Source organism: Cupressus sempervirens, chromosome 5 (genome assembly GCF_028749045.1).
Source record: "Cupressus sempervirens isolate cs-2001-9-10 chromosome 5, ASM2874904v1, whole genome shotgun sequence".
NCBI lineage: Eukaryota > Viridiplantae > Streptophyta > Pinopsida > Cupressales > Cupressaceae > Cupressus > Cupressus sempervirens.
The window spans coordinates 516,122,715-516,145,925 of NC_143122.1; the positions used below are offsets into that span (position 1 = coordinate 516,122,715).

At 35.6% G+C, this 23,211-nt stretch overlaps 1 pseudogene across 1 annotated transcript in view; it reads right to left on the reverse strand.

Annotated features, from left to right (window-relative positions):
- LOC149556972 (SUMO-activating enzyme subunit 1B-1-like) overlaps positions 1-23,211 on the reverse strand; it is a 201,552-nt pseudogene that overhangs the window by 79,446 nt on the left and 98,895 nt on the right. The window contains exons 4-5 of the transcript XR_016364820.1: positions 13,895-13,970; positions 1,098-1,215 (exon numbers count right to left, since the gene is read on the reverse strand). The product of XR_016364820.1 is annotated as an SUMO-activating enzyme subunit 1B-1-like (transcript). The remainder of the gene's footprint in view (positions 1-1,097; positions 1,216-13,894; positions 13,971-23,211) is intronic.

A 23,211-nucleotide genomic window follows, 5' to 3' on the forward strand; every position in this document is an offset into this window, starting at 1 on the left:
AACCCAAAATGGAGAGCCATCATGAATTAGTATTTACCCGAACTTTGGAAGAGATGCATCTGCAAAGTAATAAAGGAAGAATTTGGGTTTGGACAGATGGAATTGTAGAGTAGAAAAGAGGCAATATAGAGGCAGCTTTCAGCCTCCAAACCAAGAAGCAGCAACCAGCATTCTGGGGGAATATTACAGATGAATGATTAAGAAGGCCTTCATTATTGATGAGACAATGTTTCTTCAGATAGTGACGATGGTATTGGGAGAAGTATACTTGCAGGCAAACTTTAGGTACAGAAGTAACGTGGGCATTCTGTCATTGATTTTTGCATGGTGCCTGGAGTTTAGTGAGATGTACAATATACAGTGGATAATGGACACCTGTGTCAGGCAGGAATGGTTTTATGGGATGAATGTGTTCATTGACATTGCAAATGCTAGGGAAGGATTCAAAGCCTACGGTGGTAACTGGTTACATGCAGCCAAATTCACCCCACCACTTCACCCTTTTCTCATTTGGAGTGTGTCCCGAAACAAGAAGGCCAGAAGCGCTCAAGCAGGAGCTGGGTGGGAAAGCATAAAGGAATACTTGCACAAGTGGAATGTAGAGACTCGAGCCAGGGCCTCCAAACAGTTGCTGAGGAAGTGGAAATGTTTGATGGAGGTTTACCAAGGATGATCACTGGAAACAGCAGCAAGAGAAGAAAATCAAGGCAGAAAATCAGGAGGAGATTTCTTTCTTTCTTTTTTTATAATGACGGTTTATAGTTTTTAATGCAGAATATTATACTTTTTGATATTGAAATAGTGTCTCATACAAAGCAGTCAAACATGTATAGAAGGGGGATATGAGGAATGGATACAGAATGCATATTTCAGTGGTTCCAGCCACAATATCAAAGAGTCAAATTCTTGAATCAATACGATACCAATTTTTTTACTCAAAGAAAAAAAAAGAGAATGTTCTCTATTAATATAGTGGTTGAATAAAGACCCAAAACAATCCTAATTTCTTTAAACTTTAAGTTTATATACAAAGTGATACTACAAATGAGCATAGTTACAGCTACTGCAATTTCCTGAATGAATAAATAAGAAAAAACCTGATTGTATGTGTGCTTTTGTAGATCAACAAATATTTCTCCACAAGACACTCAGACAGTCAACTGAATAAAATGCAACTCTTTGAGACCTCTTGCGGCACAAATCATTCACTTTCCTCTACAAAACCAAAAAAACAAACATTTACAACTACATTATTGTGATCAGAACACATAAAGCAGATGAATACCACCAGATACATCCAAAACCATCAGCTAAAATCAAATTAGACTCATATACATAATTAGCCATACATATAGAAAATTAGATGGTAGACAGTGTTGGTAAACAAAATTAACCATTCACATATATAAACAAAGAGAGAATAGATTAAAATACATAATTAACCATTCACAGACAAAAATATTTGTGCTTGGGAAGCAAATTTAAAAATCCATTTATTTGCATTCAAAACACTTCTAGCTCTAAATTAGAGACAAAATGCCATGTTGAGTCAAGTCTTTTCAGATAAAAAAATCCAAACTAGAAGTTCTATGAAAACAGGTAAACATCAACATGTAATCTGCAAAAAAAAATCCACTCACCAAGTACAACCCCAACAATAGTGCAATGGTTAGAAGGTGATATGACTTTCACCTGAAGGGTTATAACTTTTATACTATGCTATGTATGCATGTATTCCCACGCCCTAGATTGCCACTTGTTTACACTAAGCATCCCAGGGACTTTCAGATGGCAGGTACATCAATTCACCATCTCCAATTGCCCTGCCAATCATTGATCTGTTCTCAAAGCAGAAAAACCCATCTCACAGGGTGTCTCAACACTCTAGGGGATGATTGGAAATTCCTAAAGTACTTTTTAAATAAATGGTCATGAAGACTTTTTTATGCTAGAAAATCTGTCTTTCATGCCCTAGACTGTGTGCATAGCAACACGAGTGATTTTTACATTGTTTTCAACCAAAAAAATTGATCAACAGTTAGATGCACAACAATAAACTACTCAGCCTGTTTTTACTTCAAAAATTCTCTATTACATCCCTTGTTACCAGCCGCACAGCTGATAACCAGGTTTTTCACCTTTTGCTGCACCCAGCTGCCACACTTTTCACACAAGTTTCCATTTATAAGAAAAGAAAACATACAACTGCAACAAATTATGTACTACGGAAAAACACTTAATGGAAGAGAACTCCACCAAGCAACAGGAAAACACTGCTCATTCCATCATCAAGTATAGATGTGTTACAACATGGAACCATACTTACAAAACTGAGACTTGGCAAAAACTCCACCCCCTTCTTCGACTGATCACCCTCAATTTAAAAAAACTTAAAAAACTAAAAACTTGATTCTACTTTATTTTTGCTGTCACAGATTGATCACCAAGTCCAAATTTAATAAAAAAGTCAAGTGAGTCCAATCCAAGTGTAATGTTCAACCCCTGATTTTTTTCATGATTGGTTCTGCAAATGTGTAATTTGTTTTCTTGCAAACTTTGATGGGTTTAATACAATGAGTATGGACAGAAATAATTTGCTAACATTAATAATAAAATTGAAATACTGGTAAAGGATTTATTTCAATTTATATAATCAACAAAGTGACACTCTTACCATTCAAATCTAAGTTACCAAATTCACCCCTCAACATGCAAATTCAACATTCGATTCGTAGCTAATTCAAAGTCGGTTCCAGTTCTTGTCAAATTCGTCATTTGTCTCATGAATTCCCTACAGATTCTCCTTTTTGGACCCTATACGAGTTTGGGTGAATCTCGAACGAATTTGTAGTTGACAGAAGAGCCCGAGAGGAATTTGGAACAAATTTGGGTGTGCAACCAAAAAAGTTTGACTTTTTAATGTTTTTATTGTTTTGAAAAGGTGTTTTTTTTGTTTAAAAATAATCTGATTTATTATCCAAACGACCCAACCCTAAAACACGCCCACATTTCATAAGTGGTGTATGTTGCAGCATAATTTTACATATATATAAAAAATTAAAAATTAAAAAATATTCTTGTACGAACAAACCCAAAATGAACCCGAACCCAGCCCCAAAAAATTTTGATTGAATTTTGAACCCGAATGTCGAACCCGCATCCGAACCAGAATCCGAACCGGCAACTTAGATTCAGATGAATTACTAATCATCAGGATACCTTATGTTAGATATTATGTTACCCCAAGTTTTCGGGACAAGGGGACGAGGAAATGGGTTTCCACGATGGTTTTTTTTTTGGCAGAAGTAGGGGACAACTAATTTGAGAACTACATAACATTGTCACATTCATCATAGCGACATAACTTTAAATCATCAATTTCATTCATCAAATCAGCATAGAACACAGCATCAAATCGAATCATCGTCTAAGAATTGGAACATAGGATGACATCAAATGAGAGAATCAATCTGCCATAGATGGACAATATGTTTAGAAGAGCCCTTTCTTGTGGGTTTTACAGGAAAACTGAATTTGTTGTGCCAAATCTTTCTAGAGGGGTAGCAGCCATCTTGTTTGGGCAGTCATCAGCTACAACAATTTATTTCTAGGCAATTATTGCTGCTATCAGAGCATTACCAAAGCTGAAAACAGTCTGAGTATTCCTTAACCTAGCAGCAATCATTTCCAGGTCTACAATATGAATATCAAATAGAAATCTGATTTACAATCATTTTCAGGTCTGGTTTGTTGAACAAAAGTTGAAGTTTGAATTTTCAGTCATAGTTGGATGCTAAGTTTGTAATGGCTTCCAAATAAAAAAACTTTCAAAATGTGTTGTATTAACATATTTTATTATTTTAATGTGGGTCCTGCGAATGAGCAGAAAATCACCATTTATTAATGTTTTTTGGAGTTATATTTTATTTTAAAATTAGAATTTTCAAGCAGTCCCCGGAACGGATGGGAAATGGCTATGGAGTCCCCGGGATGGTCAACACCATCTGGAAACACGTTGACCATTTCCGAAGTTCTGGGAATGGGTTTCCGATTTTCTTGCTTGGGTGGGGATGGCTTGGAAACGTTTCCGGCCATCCCCAAGTCCCTGAAACGGGTACGGTTTCCTAAACTCAAGGCGTAGAGCTGGAAACGCATCCCCGGGTAACATAGGTTAGATAGCTCCTTCAAGAATACTGCTCTGAAATAACCATTATTAATGAGCAATTAGTGAGCAGCAGTGAAGAAAGAACCTCTAGCATCTGAAAACAACCCCTCCAAGCAGCGATGAAGCAATTAATTCAACTTCCAGATGAAGAAGCTCTTATATGATTTTCTCAAGAATGAGTAAACAGCTACTAATGTCCTGAGTGTCTTGAAAAATTGGCATTGCAGCAATGAATGACTGATGAAGCTTTCTTAGTGCTTTCCCCTGCACAGATCGATAATCTACACAATAATTTGGCACCAAATAACCATCCAAAACGGTAGATTGATCATCATGATGGCATTTAAAGTATGTTTTTCTCCTTTTTTGTCTTTCATACCATCCAGCAAAGAAATCACTCCAAGAAAAGGACTTCAGCTCCCTAATGCAACACCCAAAACAGTCAAAACTAGAACAGCAATATTGTTTTCCCTTTAAAATTATTCTCATAGCATTCCCTTCCCCAGAACTATCGCTGGGTGTGACTTTAAAACTCACATGATGCAGAAGCCAGTGTATCTGCAAAGGGCAATCTCTTCTATTCTTTTAAAAAGTGGCTTCAAAACCTCTCACAGCTGCCCAGAACTGAGTGGTTGATTTGGGCAACCAATCTAAATCAACACCTATGTTATCTTCTTCCAAAATCACATTTCTAACTGAAAATACACAGAAAGAAACCACGGTAAAGGAAAAGTTCATCAATGCCCACAAAACACTATTAATCTTTACAAAGTCTCAATCTAAACTGTAAGGACAAACCAGCAATCAGAAACAATAATCAAAATCCCAAGCTCTACTGTTCGCACATGCGATGGCATTGTTTCACAATAAAAAAGGCAAGTGTCATAATCTTGGAGATATTAGCAACCTGAAGATTATATTCTTGAAACCAAACATTCCTTCAAATTTCACAGCAACAAGCTGAATGAGTATTTGCCAAAGTTTAACTAATAATAAGATTTCCTTCCAATCGTTCACATACTAATAAAGAGATGAAGCCACTGTAAAATATAATCAACACCATTATCTGCAAATGATTTATTATTCAACTCCATTATATCCAGCTTACAACCTTAGAATATATTACTCCCAAATAAATCATCTCCAACAAAGCTATACATACTCTGCAAATTCATCTCAAAATGAGAATGGCAAATTTGAAATACTTCGTAATGCAAAGTGAGACACCTAGATGATATCTCCAACATGAATTGGGTTTCCTCCAATTCGAGATAAATCTTGAAGGATTCCGTCCTCACGTTTCAAAACTAAAAGCTAGAAGCTCTCAAATTCTCAAAGAGAAAATAATAAAACAAGCATGTCCAAAATGAGCCTCTCAATGTTCTTTAGTAGCACACCCCCATGACTCTTCATTTTTCCTATCTCTTGAAATTCCTTTACTTTTGCCTCTTTATTATCCCCATCTCTAAACTTAAAATTAGGATAATAATAATAAATGACTTTACAAATGTTTTAGTAAACTCAACATTAAAGTCATTTTAATAATGCATTAAATAATTAAATTAAGTTGTCATTATATTTAATCTAATTTGACATCTTAAATTTGATTATTTAATTAAGTTCTAATATCCAAAAGATGGGATATTACACCAAGTATGAGTCTTGTAAAACTGGTTACAACATCTTAAGGGAAACATGAGACCTCAACTATTTTTAGAATAGACTCATTATTGTGTCTCTACAACCTAGAAATTCATGTCAAGACACTTGCATGCATTAATGGATATAGAACTGAAGGAATCTTCGAGAGCCAAGCCTTGCCACTCCATGGACAAGCAATATTAAGCATTTGTTTGCCCTTGAATGGCACCTGAATAGAAGAATAAATGTCCAAAAACTGAACTCATTCAACAAAACACTAAGACTCCACAGTCCATGTATGGTCCCAAAATTGATGCTTAGCCATGATATAAACAAATTGACGCCATTTCACCAAGTGTCACAATCAGAGAAAAACTCACTTCAAGCTTGCTCATTAAATTTGGAATCCAAGAATTGTTTTGAAGACCTCCTAAGATGCTCTAGATTACTTCAGACACTTGCCACCATAATCACAGCCTCCTTTGATCTGTACCAGACTTATTTTTGGCAAATTTTTGCTTCTGAGATGCTCTGAAAAGAATTTTGGATGAACATGGTATCCGGAATCCACTTGTATAACAAGCTTGACCTAGTTTCAATATCATGGCTTCCAGCATGCAGTATATCTTATCATACCCTCATAACTAAAACTGTAGTCCCCTCTCAGAACTGGTACATTAACCAATTGGTAGGTTACCAGTTTGAACCCGGACACAGATACAAGTAAGAAAAACCAGTGTTTGGATATCTAAAAAAGAATTCAGGAGGTTTTGGATGCATTTGGTGTGTGTGTGTGTGTGTGTGTGTGTAGAAAAAAATTAGAAAAATATACATAAGTCATTTGATAGTGACATAGTGTGATACTTCATAACTGATCAATGTGAAATGCCAAAGATAAATATTAAATGTAAATATTTAAAATAGAACAAAACAGAGCTGAATCTAGAAACAAGGTGTACTAATTATTTAATTAAAAGTTTAAAAAATTGCATTTTGTTTCACTCACCAATTATTTTTGCTATAAAAAGACATCATTAATTGTATCTTAATATTGAATATAATAAATTGAGATGCACATAAACACCAAATTTAAATTTAATTTTTAATTTTTCAAATATTATCTATATTCAATATTTTTTATAAGTAATTTTATTTTTCAAATGATAATTAAGAAAATATTTAATTTAAATATAAAATTAAAAATGTACATGAAATCTCAACTTCATTAAAAATATGTTATAAAATACAAACAAGATCATAGGCCTACATATAAATATTAGATAGTATTTAACAAATGGCCTCTACCCACTCACTTTTATCCCTTGTATTACAAACTCCCCTTGCTGACCTCGGAATTCTTAGCGAAATGCAGGCCTGCTAACATGAGCTTCAACAAGATGTTCATTACGGAGTTAACCCTGGTGGAACACCTGAAAATTTGGAAATACCACCTCAAATTATCTAGCAAAAGGGCAATCTCGCCATCTATCAAGCATAAACATAGCCACCCGCAAAATGGAGAAATTTCTCCATTTTGCAGAGAACAAATTGCAGAGCAGTGAAAGAGTGATTTTTCGCCAATTTGCAAGTACCAGATGAACAATTGCAAAACAGCGATATTTCACTATTAAAGGAACTGCAGAACAGAGAATTGTCACCAATTCAACAATAGTAAAAAGGCATATTGAGAATTAGTGAGATTTTGCAGTAGTGTTATAGGGAAAATTGGTCAAATACGAAAATGTTTTCTGCCATCTTGGGAATGTGTGCATTTAAGGAAATATTAAGCAGACATTTAAGCTTCAAATATCATAAAAGGAATAAATAAGACATGACAAAATAAAAGATTACGGCTAGATTTTGCATGCGTAAATGATCTTGAAAAGACATTCAAAATTAAATAGGCATTAATGGACATTCTATATGAACATGAGGCTAAATACATTGATATCACAAGTGCCACAATAATCCAGTCTGCATTTCCAGTCACAGAAACCAGAGAAGACGAGATTACCTGCTAACAACAATCTGAGAAATGAGGATCCCCAACCTGTGATGCAGCCTACTTTGACTGATGAATAGGAGAATCAGCTTGATGTGATAACCAAATTGTAAGCTGCAGGATGGGAACTGCATAAAAGCTATGTCTGGTACCAAAGTGAACTTTAATTGAAAAGGAGGAAGACAAAGCAGAACTATGGGAGATGATCGCTACATTGGAGAATGGGAATCAAGAAAACAGAGAAGGGTTTGTTGGCAAATTCGGATTAACTAAAGAAAGGTTTTATTGCTTATGTTTTTCTTTTGAAGGAAGAAAATTTAATCAAGGTGATTCAATTGCATTTAGTTATTAGTTAGGAATAGGTGTAATATTCTGAAGCTTGTACGCATCCTTTCAATTTCTATAAGAAGGATACCAAGACCATATCTGCCTAGGTCCTACAAAGCCTAAAGCATATGGGAGTAAGATCATGATTGATCACTCATGTTCATTGGCCAGGTCTAATTGGAGATCCAAGAATTGAGAGGGAAAGCTCATAGGATTTCCAATCTGTTGATTTGAGCACCAACAAACCTCAGTTGATGGAAACAACAATGCAATGTCAAAATTGAAGAAGTATTTGAAATTGAGCTTCTACACGTTCTATAGTTGTGGTAATTCGTGAGACTAGAACCCTGATTGATCAACTTAAGAAGAAGCCCTATTGCTAGAACGCGGACTGAGGTGGAGGCCATTAACATTTCATAATTGTTGTGGATGTTATTTCTGTAACTTCTAGTAGCCGGAGAGTTTGGGGATGGAAGTGTTGGCCAGGAATCATTTTTGCACATTAAAAATGCCTCCCAGTGAAAATTGTAGCAATTGTTTGGGGCTACACGAGACTAGAGTATTGAATAGTAATGCTTGAAGAGAGCAGTTTGGGCACGGATGCAGAGTTGGGATGTACCCGGATGCACTTCACAACGTATTTGAATATGCCCATAGGGGGTGAATGTGCCCCCTGTGCACATCCAGGCACATCCCACCTCCGCATCAACCACCCTACGCACCTACATCTAGATTTAGGGGCAGTGCACGAATCTAGTAACCAAGACCAACATTAGCCAAAAGGTAATTATGTTTTCACTAGATACACAAATAAAACTCGTACACTTGAACTAGAATGAAAAGGAACACATGTATAAACAACACAAATAAATGGCAATTGCACTCACTGAGAACTTTCCTAATAAAAAATTTACACACTAAGCTTGAATGTTAGCTAAACTTTCTTGATATGCATCCTTCAACCAACAAATTGTAACTTAAACAAGCTATGATTGTGTATCATTTGTGCTAGATAAGTATCCCTGTTAAATATTAATTAGAGCCTTTTATGGTCCAAAGGTAGTCGCACTCTGTGTCAAAGCAACTTCTTTGGAGTTCTAGCCACCAATTTATTAAAGCAAATGATAATAGATCAAAAACTACTATATTTAGGATAGCATTGCATGGGTAATGCTTATAAGAAAGATACAAAAATGAATTGTATGTCCATTTCCACTGATATGATGTGAGTAATATAAGTATTACTCTCCCTTGTATTATTGTTGTCAAATATGTGGTAGTAACTAGTTAAATCACAGTTCAACTTATCGTTATTGACAACTTATTGCCAAGGGTAAGAAAAAAGATATCAGCAAATATCAGAGATAAGTTAGGAACTTCTCACAAAAAATTTGGGAACTCGAATTTAATTGGAAATGTTTTTTTTGCATAAATCCATAAGGAGATGCATCTAATAAGTCAATAAATGAGTAAACAAACCAAACAAGCTGATCCAGGTATATATAAATGCAAATAGGATACAAAATTGCATCCTCATGTGGAATGTTAATGGCTCATAGCCATAGTCCAATAGTCTGAACTCTAAAGAAAATTAATAATAGAAAATTGTCTTTGTAAAACTATAAACAAATAAAAGTGTCAAGCACAATATCAAAATTGGCTACATCTTCCTCTTCCCCTTCCCAGCAGCTCTAGTAGAAACTACTGGAGTGGGACAAAGTCTAGCCCTAGAAGACTATTGCGGTTGTGGTTGGACCTTCACCCTGGATGTAGATAGTGCTAACACTGGAAATGCCTCCTCATTATTTGTATCCTTGTCACTCTCAATGCCCTCATCCTCCTCAATGTCATCCAATCCTGCTATGAATCCACCCTCCTCTATAGCCAACCTCTCCAAATCACAAATCTCATTGTCTGTGAACAATAGAGGTTGCTCTTGAGATTTCCAATCATGATAGGGACCTATGTCATCCAAATCAAGTGCACCACTTACTACTAACTCTACCTTTCTTATGCACAACTTAATGTTATAATACACATAAACAAGGTCACTAAGGCATCTTTGTGCTTACTTCCTTTTCTGTGTTAATGGTCTCGCATAAGCTCCAATTACGCTCACAACTGGCTGAGCTACATGGCTAACATAAGATGCAAAGGGCAAGTTTTTGCAGATTTTGAACATTTCCACCCCAATTTCACCACCAAGCATCGGCAATATAAATAGTAAAGAGTTAGAAAGCAAGGTGAAAACATATTTTAGTAACTTAATTTTTAAGTACTTACCATACATGCGAAAGACACCAAAAATCCAAATATTGTACCCGAGCTTGAGCATTCCTTCCTCTTCTTGAAAAGTTTGAGGAGAAAAGCTTTCATGTTGCATTCTGATACACTTCCATCTTAGCCACAATGAGGTCTCTCACCTCAACCTTGGGTACAATCTTCTACATGCAATCAATGAAGCCCTCCACGACCTTTCCGTTGGGATCCCCATAGGATGGAAAGAAGCAAAAACAAGGGTTGAGGAAGTACCCCACCACACGGATCGGTTAGTGGAGCTAATTATTCCACCTCCCATCAATAATTTTTCACATGAAGTAAAATTTTAGGCTGTCCCCCTTGTAGTGATTTTTTACAGCCTCTTTGGCCTTATCAATGGCCTCATAAAGATACCCCATTAGGGCTTTCTCCCCATCTACCAAGCGAATCACTTTAACTAAGGACTCTATCACCTACAACTGAAAAGTAGAAAAAGATTATCATTAATCAGAAACTAGAGTTAGAAATTAATAATGAAGAGCTTGATTATTAAATACAACAAAATTAAATATTCAACTTTTGAAGTTTCCAAATTACCTTCACAATTTTTGTAGCACCATCCAAAAAGTGGTTGTTAAGGACGATGTATGCAACACTCTCTCCATCAGGCATCCTTGAATAGCTTGGTCTTGCCATTGTGGACTCACAAACAATTGCTTCAAAGGTTTCAAAGAACTACTGACACTTTGCAACGTTAAGAAAATTGTTGCAAACCTTCTGGCAGCAATTCTATCCAGCTGCTTCCCATGGGGGAATTCTCTCATCAGGTGGAGAACCCAAGGGTGTTTGTAGATAGATTTTGTTATCTTTCTTGCATCCTTCACAACTAGTCTCACCCAGTCCAATTTTACCCTGTCCTCCAAAAAAAGGTTAAAGACATGCATTGCAGAAGGAGACCAATAAAATGTCTTATACTTATCTTTGAGGATCCTACCTACTACCACATATCATGGTGCATTATCGGTTATTATTTGCACCATAGTAGCAACCTCTACCTCCATCACGACTTACTCTAACATTAGAGACAAAGTTTCAGCTCTCTTTATCTTGTTCAATAAATCAAAGGATTTCAAAAAAAACATTTGGTCCTTGCAAGAAACCAAAAAATTGACGATGGTATAGTTTCTTCCATCCACCCATATATGTGAAAGTATAGTGCAATTAAATTGTTTCCATTGTAATCTTTGGTCTTCTACCACATTGTTGGCCCTGGAAACATCTTTGAGCAACCTACAAACACGAAATAAAATTAACATTTAAGTACACAATTTTAGTTTTAAAAGAAACTTATATTAAAGAAAAATATGTGAACTTTAAAACTATGAAACATTTAAAAAATAAAACAAGTGAACTAACCTCCCACTCAGGTCTTTAGGAGCAGTTGCCTTGTAGCCCTTTCTTGCCATAGCAATTCGTATCACAAAATTCAGTCAATAGGGACTAGTTGCAACATTGAATAGGGTGTTGTTTAAAAAGCAAAAATCAACACATTGAATCTCAACTTGCCAATGCACATCATTGTTCCACCTAGTACCCTCAAGCAATGGTTGTGCTCCAAGAGTGTTTCTGTGTACACTAAGAGCACTATGACCTCAAGTGCTTCTTCTTCGTCAAGGTCGGCTAGGTACCTAGTCACAACCCACATTATTTCATTATAAAATGATCATTGTTTCAGAAAAATCTAGATTCAAAACAAATGAAGGTGATTGTATAATACTAAATGATTCTTAAAAAGGAGACAACGTGAGCCTTGAGATACCCTATGATTCATAAATGGTTGCCCTCATGCCCAATTTTGTCCTTTCCCTTTACAACTTTTTCTCTTGTTGGGCATATAGCAAGGCATCCATCTCTCTCTTTAATCCATCCATGGTCAGTAGACAAACCCTTGTGCCATGCTTCACCATCCCTCCAAGGTGGTATTTCAAATGAGATATGTCCCTGCTAATAACTTTTTCACATTTTATGTATATCACAACATTATAGTCAAGTCCTTCAAAAGCATATTTCCATGCCTTGTCTCTAGCCCCTTTAGGGCACATTCCTACATATCCTAATGGATGTGCATCTACTAGGGCATTGATATACCCACTAGTAGAGGCATCTATATTTGCCATTTTGATGAAGAATCAACCTACAAGTGTCACATACAAAATGAGGGCACAAATTTAGAAAATTTAATAAAGAAATTAAGAAAAAAAAACTAAGTTTAAAACTTAAGATATATTTAAACATTGCTAGAAAAAAAAAAGTGTTAAGTTATGAAAATTTAAGAAAAAGATGAAATTTTTGAGAAAACTATGAAAAAATTGCAAAAACTGCAAAAAAAATGGTGTTAGATCTTATTTATTACCTTCTAGGAGTTATAGTAGATTGGAAATGGTATGATGAAGTCTGTGTAAACATGGATGCATTTTATACAAGACAAAATGGTTTTAAAACAAAAGAGAAAGAATCTTGAGAACTTACTTGCAAATCCAAATTTGCTTGAAAAATTCTTTGAATCCACTCCAAATCCACAAAACATTGATCTAAATGGTTGCAAGCAATGGTCTTTCTATTCTAAAACCATTCTGTCGTCTCCAAATTCTCTTTTGTAATGAAAAAATAAATATGGCTTCTTCTTGTTGGGCCATCACAGTCTCTTAAACTGGCGTGGGCGATATTTTTTGGCATTCCACAAGATTTTGGCAAGTTATCACCGAGAATTAGGTGGTTTGTTGGCAATAACTAGCAACTTTTCTGGGCAATATCATTATGAGTTTTCGAGCAGAGCCAAACTTCTCGCAATAAGATAACTTAACATCAAGAAGTCGACGATAAGTTGAAATATGAATTAAATGAATGCAGTTCAAGCAGATTAAGAACAAACTTACCATAGATGTATTTAAATATATATTTACAAGTGTTTTCTTTTGTAAAAGAACCATAGAGATGTAATTTAAAAGGATATGTAAATGACTAGGAAACTTACAATATCATAACTTGCTTTTGTATGATCTTTTGAATGATATTTCAACATAATTTCCCAATTTCTTGGACAAGAGTCCGATGCTTGCAGTTTTGGTGAAAGGTTGCGCTAATCTATTATGTGTGATAACAGAAACCAGGTAAACTAACTTATGGCAGACAATTTTCCCATGGCTAAGATAGTATAGTAAGAAATAGGATTAATGGGGAAAAACAAAAGTCATTTCCCTATTCAAGATGCTTCTAGAATTGTATGTAAATGAATAAAAACTGCATCTTAAAAAAATGTTTATTTCAACGTATGAAGTGTAATGTTATCTTCACAATTTTAGATAATAGTAAGATTAATGAAACACGGTATAAAATACACACAAACAAGCCAGCAAACAAACAAAAATATTAATGGGTACAGAGAGACTGGACTGAAAATACATATTCCAACATATAGCTGACATGAAACACGATCATACTTTAGTGGCAATTGATGCACGTCCCAGAACTACAGCATCGAAGTTGTCCAGAAAATCAGCAGCTATCTCAACTAGACTGCCTGTTAGAATGCAGATAGTGAGTACAGTTTAATTATTTTATCCACAAGCATGTAAATAATTCAATTTGAAAAGATGCTTTATGATTTATGCATCATGTAGCGAACCAAATAGGCGAAACCGTCAAAAACAAAATACATACAGCAAAGCCGCAGACAAAAAGAGAATAGTGCAGTAACTCAAAAATCCAAGAAATTTTTTTGAATAAGCCAAAGGACATGTTCCCAAGACAGCAGTAAAATAACAATAACCAAGCACAGGATCTGTCAGAAACAATACTTTTTTATTCTCCAATTTATTTGTGGTTAACTGACAGTGAACAGCTATAGCTTTGTGAAAGGTATTCTCTATCACCTACTAGGAAATAAAACATTGTAGTTTTGTAATGTAAAAAACATTATATTCTTGTCAGGTTAGATTGACATTACTTATAAATTAAGGCTTTATTATCAGAATTATTCACAGCATACACTTATTTATTTATTTATAAAAAGTTTAAAAAATAGAGCCTGTACTGACGCATCTGACATAACATCCCAAGAGGAACAAAACATATGGTCAATAACTTAATCTGAAAGGGATGCATGCAATTCTACATTCTAATAAATGCTATACAAAGTTGTAAATCAAAAGATGTCCAACATTACAAAAATATGTGGAGTCAAATAGTCGAAGTCATCTTTCAATAAATGAACAGAATTTAAACAAACTAACACAACAAGAATATCATGACTGTAAGAAAAAAATGTTTCTAATGGACTCATTTTAAAGGCCTGACGACAGACTACAAATGAGAGTTACTAAATAAGGATCATGATAAAGACACAATTGGGAAATCTTTTCTGCACTATCTTTCAGGTACAAATGAGTTTTGATCTCTAGGGATGAATATGGACCTGAAAGATTAGCAACTTGATGGTGAAATGGAATTGTTTGAATATACCAACACAGCAGAGGTTAGAATTCATTTTGTTTTGGCAAACATTGTATGTTAAACTCTCCATCAGATAATACAAAAAGAAAAGTCAGGGGTATACATAACAAGAAGCATTGATCAGCTTAAAGGATACTCAATACTAAAGGGAAAATGGATTAAGCTTCAAAGATATATAATGCTACAGAACACAACAATTTCCAAGGCAAGAAAAGTTGGGATTTGAGTTTCAGGCATACTCGATGCCTGAGGATCCAATTTCATGGGGGCATAGGGAACAAAATCAAGGCATAATAGAATGAGAAATTCTGAAATCCCATGCAAGGATATGTGTCCCAGATGCCCTCATACTTACAATAAGGGGCACTCTAGTTGGTTAGGAATATTTTAGTTGCCTTGACAAGCTCAATTATATAAGAAATTTTTTATCCCTCTATGATATTTTATGTAGTTTTTACCACAGGAAATTTAAACATACAATTTTCATGCAAACTAGTTGTCTATTCATCAGCAGTTAATTAAGAAAACTCACAATATTTGAAAGTAGAGATGTACACTGCCCTCAAAATAGATAAACCCTTACAACCATGTTTTTTTCCAAACAATCATGAAAGGTAATAACAATTTCACCCAACTGTGAACTCCCTCGTGAATCCACTCTCCAGAAACAAATCGGGTTTCCATCCAATCCACTTAAAGAATCCCAAGAGTTTTGTTCTCAAGAAACTAGAACTGAAACAAGAAGCTCTCAGAGCTTTGCCACAAGAAATGAATAAACCAATCCCCCTAAAATGAATCTATAATTCTTCTTTTAAAGTCAAATGTAGTGACTCGCAAATTTCCCTCTACCTATCTCTTCATCGCCTTCATTTTTGTCCGTTATTGAATCCTTCTTTAAAATTAAAATGTCTTTATTAATTTTCTTTAAGCTCCAAAAAATTCATTTTAATACTTTATTAATTTATCATTTAATTTTCAATGCCCACAAAAAGGGCGGGGGGGTGGGGGGCATTACAGTCCTCTCTTCTTAGAGATTGCTTGTCCTCAAGCAATCATAAATAAACATACCAATACTAGGATCCCATATAAATCTGCAAAAAGCTCTATGGCATATTCTGGAACAATTGAAATCAAATCTCCCACAATGTGAAGCAACATGTTCAGATGCAACTCATTCGTCGATATTATCCCTGGATTCCAAGGCAATCTCAAAAACACTGCTTCACCAATCCATTGTGCCACTCTGGAAATAACAGCATTATAGCTCAAGTTGTAAAGCAACTCATCATGATTCATAAGAAACAAAGCACCCATCTTGTCAACACCCAGATTCCAAACCAATCTATCCATCAGAACATGGGAGTAGAAATATATATCTATCATTATACCATCTTCCAGTAACATCCATCTAAATAAGGCAGTCATCCAAAACTCTAATATACACATAGATCAACTCATTAGGCCACCAAATGCTGCTGCTATAACTTAGGCTAGCCACAAGAATGATGTTGAAGGTGTCATTGTACCCATGCATAGAGGAGACATCCATATTATGCGTGACAGTGGATAAGTAGTCACATCTCCACCAACTCCCATTTACTTCACTAGCTATTGTAAACAAAACCAAATTTATAAATGGAAACCTATCTAGGACAGCCATCAAAAACTGAAATATCTATAAAGATTAAATCACCAAACAGTAAATGAACAGCAGCCATATCATAAGAAATCAGTGACAAATTGAAAGATGAATGATAGTTGCCTTCATTGGTCATCAAAGACAGCTCTTGGGTGCCTATTTCACTATAACTGTCATCTATAAAACCAACCTCCATCATTGAAATGATCTTCATCAAATGAAATTCCGAACTAGAAAAACTCAATTATTCATCCTCGTGTGAAAAAATAGTTACCTCGTTATAATATAAAGGCATATGACTGTTGTTGTAAAAATCAGCATTATTGTAGTACACTTGTGTCATATCTTCAACCATCACAAGCACTTTTTCATTGAGAACTTTATGGTCAACACTTCCATTTTGAGTAAAACACTTGTAGGGTCCACCTAATTAGTTATTCCGTGTGTAAAAACTGCAAACTCGTGAGAAATGCAAAGTAAACTATTACTCTCCTGAATCAAGCTTCCAGCCTCCTCGATACTTCCTTGGGACTCATCAAACATCACTGAAAGTTGATTTCTCACATGCCCTTCCCAAGTAATTGGTAGTGGTAGTGTCTCAAATAATTTTTCCTCAAAGGATCTCGCAAGGCTGTGGGGTATTTCTTTGTGAAGCTCTTCACTCCTATCAACCTATTCAATTCCATTTCCTCTTGCATAGTCAATCTGCACCATTGAAATGGCTTCTATAGTGGACTGATTTCCCAGTTTGTATAATGAATTATGAGACATACTCGACAAACAAAGACAAAGGTCCACATTCTCCCTATCTTCATTTCTCACCAATTTGGTTAATATATACAATGTTTCAATTTTCATCTATTGGCCATGATGGAGCCCTATTTTTTGCAAATATTAGGGCCTCCATTTAAGGAATAATATTGGAGACTTGATACAAAATCATCATTTATGTCAACGTTACTCATATGTTTATAGCCTTCTATAAAGATCGATTCATTAAGAATGTCATTGCCACTGACTGAATATTTTAAGAACAATGCCATTAATTGATTACAAAGTTACAGCTTGATAAAGGCACAAAGAAGACAAACAGTGACCAAGTATCAACTATGAAAGTCCAGGTTGCCTACCTAAGTAATGGTTTAGTATAAAATGCTATCTTCAAAGAGACTAATACCAAAAGCAAGTAAGAGGAAGTGCTTAATGATAATGAACAGTAGCTAATATAACGAGAACATGATTCAAAAAAGAAAGACAATGAGTATCAAGTAGAGAACAGTTCTAACCATGCAAGTCCAGCAGATATTTTGAGAGCAGACAATCACACTAAGAGATTCATTGTTTGTGCACCATGCAAGGAAGATGAGAATCTTGAAATGATCTTTTTAGATCATTTCTCATCTTACATGTGAATACTCCTTTTATGTGGATGCAAAGAAATAATGAAGAGTGCACTCTTTGGGCATTTAACTTCCTAGGAATGAGTGTGAATCCTTAGATGCAACAGAGATCTGATTCTTCTGTACTGGAGGTGCAATCAGATGTTTACTAGGCAATAGCTACAGCAACATGCTCAGAATTTACAACAACAGTTACAGCAAAGATCATCTCCACAACAAATTTTGCAACATAAGATGCAACATTCTTCTAATGATCAATAGAAAAGACAGAGAATACTATTTTGTGCCTTTCAAAGGGATGGGTTATATCCAATCTTCATCTTCGTTGATGAATATGAGTAGTAAAGAGAACGCAAGAGTGAAGGGAGCATCTATTGAAGATGAAACTGCTGACTATATCAGTCTAAGTGCAGAAGAATACAATGCACAAAAGGAAATTGTTCAGATTTGTCTGCAAGCAATAACTAATCAATTACTGAGTTCTGTATTTGACACCCAAAAATAATATTGAACATTGTATATATCTTGAGTACACGAAGGCCAGAGAGAATGTGTATCTTGAATGCAACAAGGACTAGCGATTGGTAGAATACGCACATCGAATCATTAGAAGACAGTGATCAGTTACACGTTGATATTAGGTGAAGCCTAAGTGAAAATGATTATTATCCAATGAAGTATCAAACCTGAATCGTTTTCTAAAATCCAGTCAGTGATAGCCGAGAATCATACATAGCGTCAAATATGCCACAGGAGACAAGTGTAGTTGAAGCCACTAAGAGACGTGATGACACAGAAGTATCGGAGACAATCCCAGATGTCTTTGCAAACAAGGAAGACATTGAAATATAAAACAACAGCGGAAAGAGATCATTACGTAACATACACAAGAGAGCAGTCAATTATAAATCGTTCAGCATTTTATGCCATCGTATACCAAAGCTTTATAGTTCTGGAAAAGGTATTGAGGGATTAAAATAACAAATCGATGTAAAATTCTTGACCAAATTCTTATATATGTGTCTGGTATAAAGGCACGATTATATTGCATTTTATGGGAGCCATAGTCACAGCAAAAATTTTAATATTATTGCCAGACATATAAAAGATTTAACATAAGAAAAGTCACCAATTTAATATAATATAAGGATGACATCACCAGAGTTAATAAAAGATGCCACCAAATACTTGGAGATGGATTATTGTTTCTAATGCATAAGATAGTCGGCCCGATAAGTGAAAAGAGATTCTAAGCATTAATCTCATCATGTTGTGGCAAGGAGCGGAAATTTTTATCGATCGTTACCTATTAGATATCGAACAAAAAGCCTTTCCATATAGTAAATGATAGGTTGATGTAAAGATAAAGGACAAACCATCTATGTGATCAGGGGCGTCAAAATGGTATAAGGATTGTAAAACGACATGGAAGATACAAGCAAACTATTTCAGTAGCCATCGGGTTTTATAAATATGCGAGTAACTTCATTTGTGAGTGTATACTTTTAAAATTAAAATGACCGTTAAAGTTTCTCTCCGGCGATTCAATAAAAAAATGCCACAATCTATTGAGAAGCGATTAAAGATTATACTAATTAAAAGTGTGAACTATATTGGAATAATTAAAAGGTGTGATTATAATAAGAAGAGCTAGTTCAACATGTTCGATTAAAATAATAAGAGATTTATTATCTGTAAGTGTCTTTTCTTTTTAAAGAGACAACATTTAGAATTTAAAGATATAAATAGAGACACTCTTATTTGAAGAAGACAGATTTGACAAGCATTTTATAAGAACATTTGTATAGAGGGATAAGGAGCTTAAATATGACTTTACAATGTAAATTCAAATATTTAATTTTAATAATGAAATAAAAGGGTCTTTTGTTTACTTTTATCAATGTAACACGGGGACGCGCCCCCCCTAAACTGGGCTGTCTCGGAGACAGGGATGTCCCTAGGACGAGGGGACGACATCTCAGCGTTTCAAGCGGCACCACTTAGAGCGCCACCACCGTCAAAGATGGTGAGACGTCACCGAGTGTCGGGGTGCGGGGTGACGTGAAGGAGTCTCCTTCATTGCAGGGGGATGCCAAGACGTCTCCCACAGCAAGCAAAAGAGGCACATTAAAAGTTAAAAAGTTTAAGGTATTTTTATAATGTTTCAATGTTTCTATTTTTATGCTATTGGGTTGTGGGGCCCATTCCTTCCTCCTCCTTTGTTGAAAAGCCTTATATTCTTCATTTTTATTCACATTTGCATTTCTTATTGTTTGCAACAGCAAGAAGAAGAGTGAAGAGCTGAGATAAGGGTTTGTGCAAGAGTGAAGAAAGTGTTTGCAAGTGAAAAAGGATAGCCTAGGAGCAAGAAGAAGAAGATGAGGGTTTACCATCTTGTTGAAAGACTTTTCAAGCAAAAGGTAGGGTTTTTAACTTGTTTTTTTAATTTTTAAATGCATGTTTATAAATTATTGCTCAATGTTTTCAATTCTAAATGTGTGTTGTTTCATTTTGTTATAGTTATGATTATCATTCATTCATTGAATCATTTATAAATATTAAATAATAAGTTAATATTCTTCATATTTCATTTTGCAAATTCTCGTTATTTAGTTTTAAATTTTAGAAAATTTAAATAAGGGCATAGGCTGAAAGTTTGTAAATTCAAATTGTTAACTTTATTAAAAAAAAAAAATCCTTTTGTGAAATGCAGTGTCAAAATGAGCTCCCACATTGATACTCATAGTGATGATGAGATGGAATTTCATTCAGATAGTGGCAGTGAATCAAAATATGAACCTAAGCCTGAGGTTGGGGCTGAAGATGATGATGACACCACTGAGAGGGGGGAGCAGAGTGACATTGGGGCTGGGCCAAATCAGCAAGTGGCCCAAACTAGTTCCACTTCCATGGGTACTGATTTTGTACTATCTAGTATTCCATCTATTGATTACCCCTCCCCATCTTTACCAGAGTGGGCTAGGGGTACGTTTGATCCAAAATCTCCTTTAAAACAATTTGTCACTAGAATAACAAGCGGATCAAGAACAGATGGCACAAGAAAATGGAGATGCAATATTTGTGGTGATGTATGGTATGGTAGCATCACTTGATTAAATGTACACTTCCTCTTTTGGATAGGTAAATGTGTCTTACCGTGTAAGTTTTTTTACTGAATCTAAAAACTTGAAGTTTAGAATTGAATTCAATAAGCTTTGGGGAGTTCCAAAGGACTTAAGCCTTCTAGTGCCTACTACCTTGGCTAGTAGGAACAGCAGATTCAAACTATGCAGGAGGTGCATGAGCAACAAATACAGAGGCAACAACACCGACACATGTCTTCTTCTAGACCACAACATAGAGCTTCATCTACTACATTGCTAGGGGCAGCCTCTGCACCTTCCTCTACTTATAGCTCTATAGGTGTAGCAGTAGCCTGGACGAGCAGGGGAAACGCAAGGCACAGTCTAGTGACAACCTATAGCAAAATTGATTGCAACCCAGATGAGAGAGAAGTTAGATGCATGCATTGGGAGATGCTATTTGCAAATGGTGTTCCACTTCAGATTTCTCAGTCTCCTTATTTTAAGAAGGCATTTCACAATGTAGCAAAGGCGGGATTACCATCATATGTGCCACAAGGTGAGCACAAATTAAGGACTAAAATCTTGGATGATGAGTATGCCAAGATTAGTGAGTCCGTGGAGACCATGAGGGATGTTTCGGAGGAATGGGGGGTGCAGCATTATCATGGATGGGTGGACGGATATTAGACACCGTCCACTCATCAATGGCATAGTCACATGTACAGAGGGCCCATTCTTTCTTAGCGCGGTTATTTGTTCAGGGCATCAAAAAGATGTTGATTTTTAGTTTCAGATTCTTCGTGAAGCCATTGAGGAGATTGGGCCACAAAATGTGGTCCAAGTAGTGATAAATGCAACTCATGTGTAGAGTTGCAAGGAGGCTTATTAAGGCCACATATTGGCATATTTGGTGGACTCCTTGTTGTGTGCATGCTATGAACAATTCTCTAGAGGACATGGGGAAGATTAGCTGGATAAAGGGAGTGGTGAGTGATGGTAGAGATGTGCAAATGTATATCTGCAACCACCACAACTCACATCCACTATTTAGGAGCTTCACCAGGAAGGAGTTCCTGAAGCCAGTTGAGACACAATATGCATCCTATTTCATTCTCTTGAAAAGAATACTTGAGTTGCAGGAGCCACTGTAACTACTGGTTATGACGAATAAATGGAATAGGTGGGATGGTTCCAAGTCAAAGCAGGGGATGAGGGTGAAGGATATTGTTAAGAGTGATGTATTTTGGAGCGATGCAAAATAAATTCTCTATTATGAGGCCAGTCTTCGAGGTGATCAAGTATGCAGATGAGGGCAATTGTGTGAGAAAAGGACCCCACATTAGCCTTCTACAATGATCACATTCGGCCTATTATTCAACATAGATGGGACAAACTGAACACACCCTTACACATGGCTGCATATGCATTGAATCCAAGGTGGTACATAACTAGGCCTGGTAGATTTACACCACTTCACAATGATGAGGTGATTTATATTATATAACACTTTTAAGACTTTGTCTTAAGACTTAGATTCTTATCATTTTACAAATTAAAATCATTTACATTACTAGCATCTTGATTCTTCTATTTGCTAATAATTTGTACTTTTTAAATTTTTTCAGGTGAAGGAAGGGTTCTTCAAGTGCATAGATAGGATGTATGACCTTGAGATAGCAGCTAAGGTTCACACTGAGTGGACCAAATTTGCTACTCTTAGAGGTTACAATCAAGCAGCAAAGGCGAATATCAAGACTATGGCACAAGAGTATCCCATTTTGTGGTGGTCAGCTTATGGAGCAAAATCTACAACCAGCACACTAGCTATTTGTTTGTTGTCCTAGGTACTTAGTTCCTCAACTTTTAACTTTTCATTGTTCATTGTTCAATGATCATTGTTCAACTTCTTGTTGTCCTGCATTTTGTCACCACAAAATGTAGGTAACAATACGAAACTTTTTCAAATTAGTTTCGCATTTCTCTGAGTTTATTTCATTATTTAATTGGTTAGTATTGATCAACCAATCGGTACCAATTGATACAATGAATCTTTTTACTGAAGGCCTTTGTCAAGTTTTTTTTGTTTTTCTTTTTGTCGAGTCTTTGCTTGATTTTTGAAGCCTTCACAATCCGTTCTTTGCTTTTGAGTTTGTGTTTGCTTGTTTTTGGTCTTTTGAATT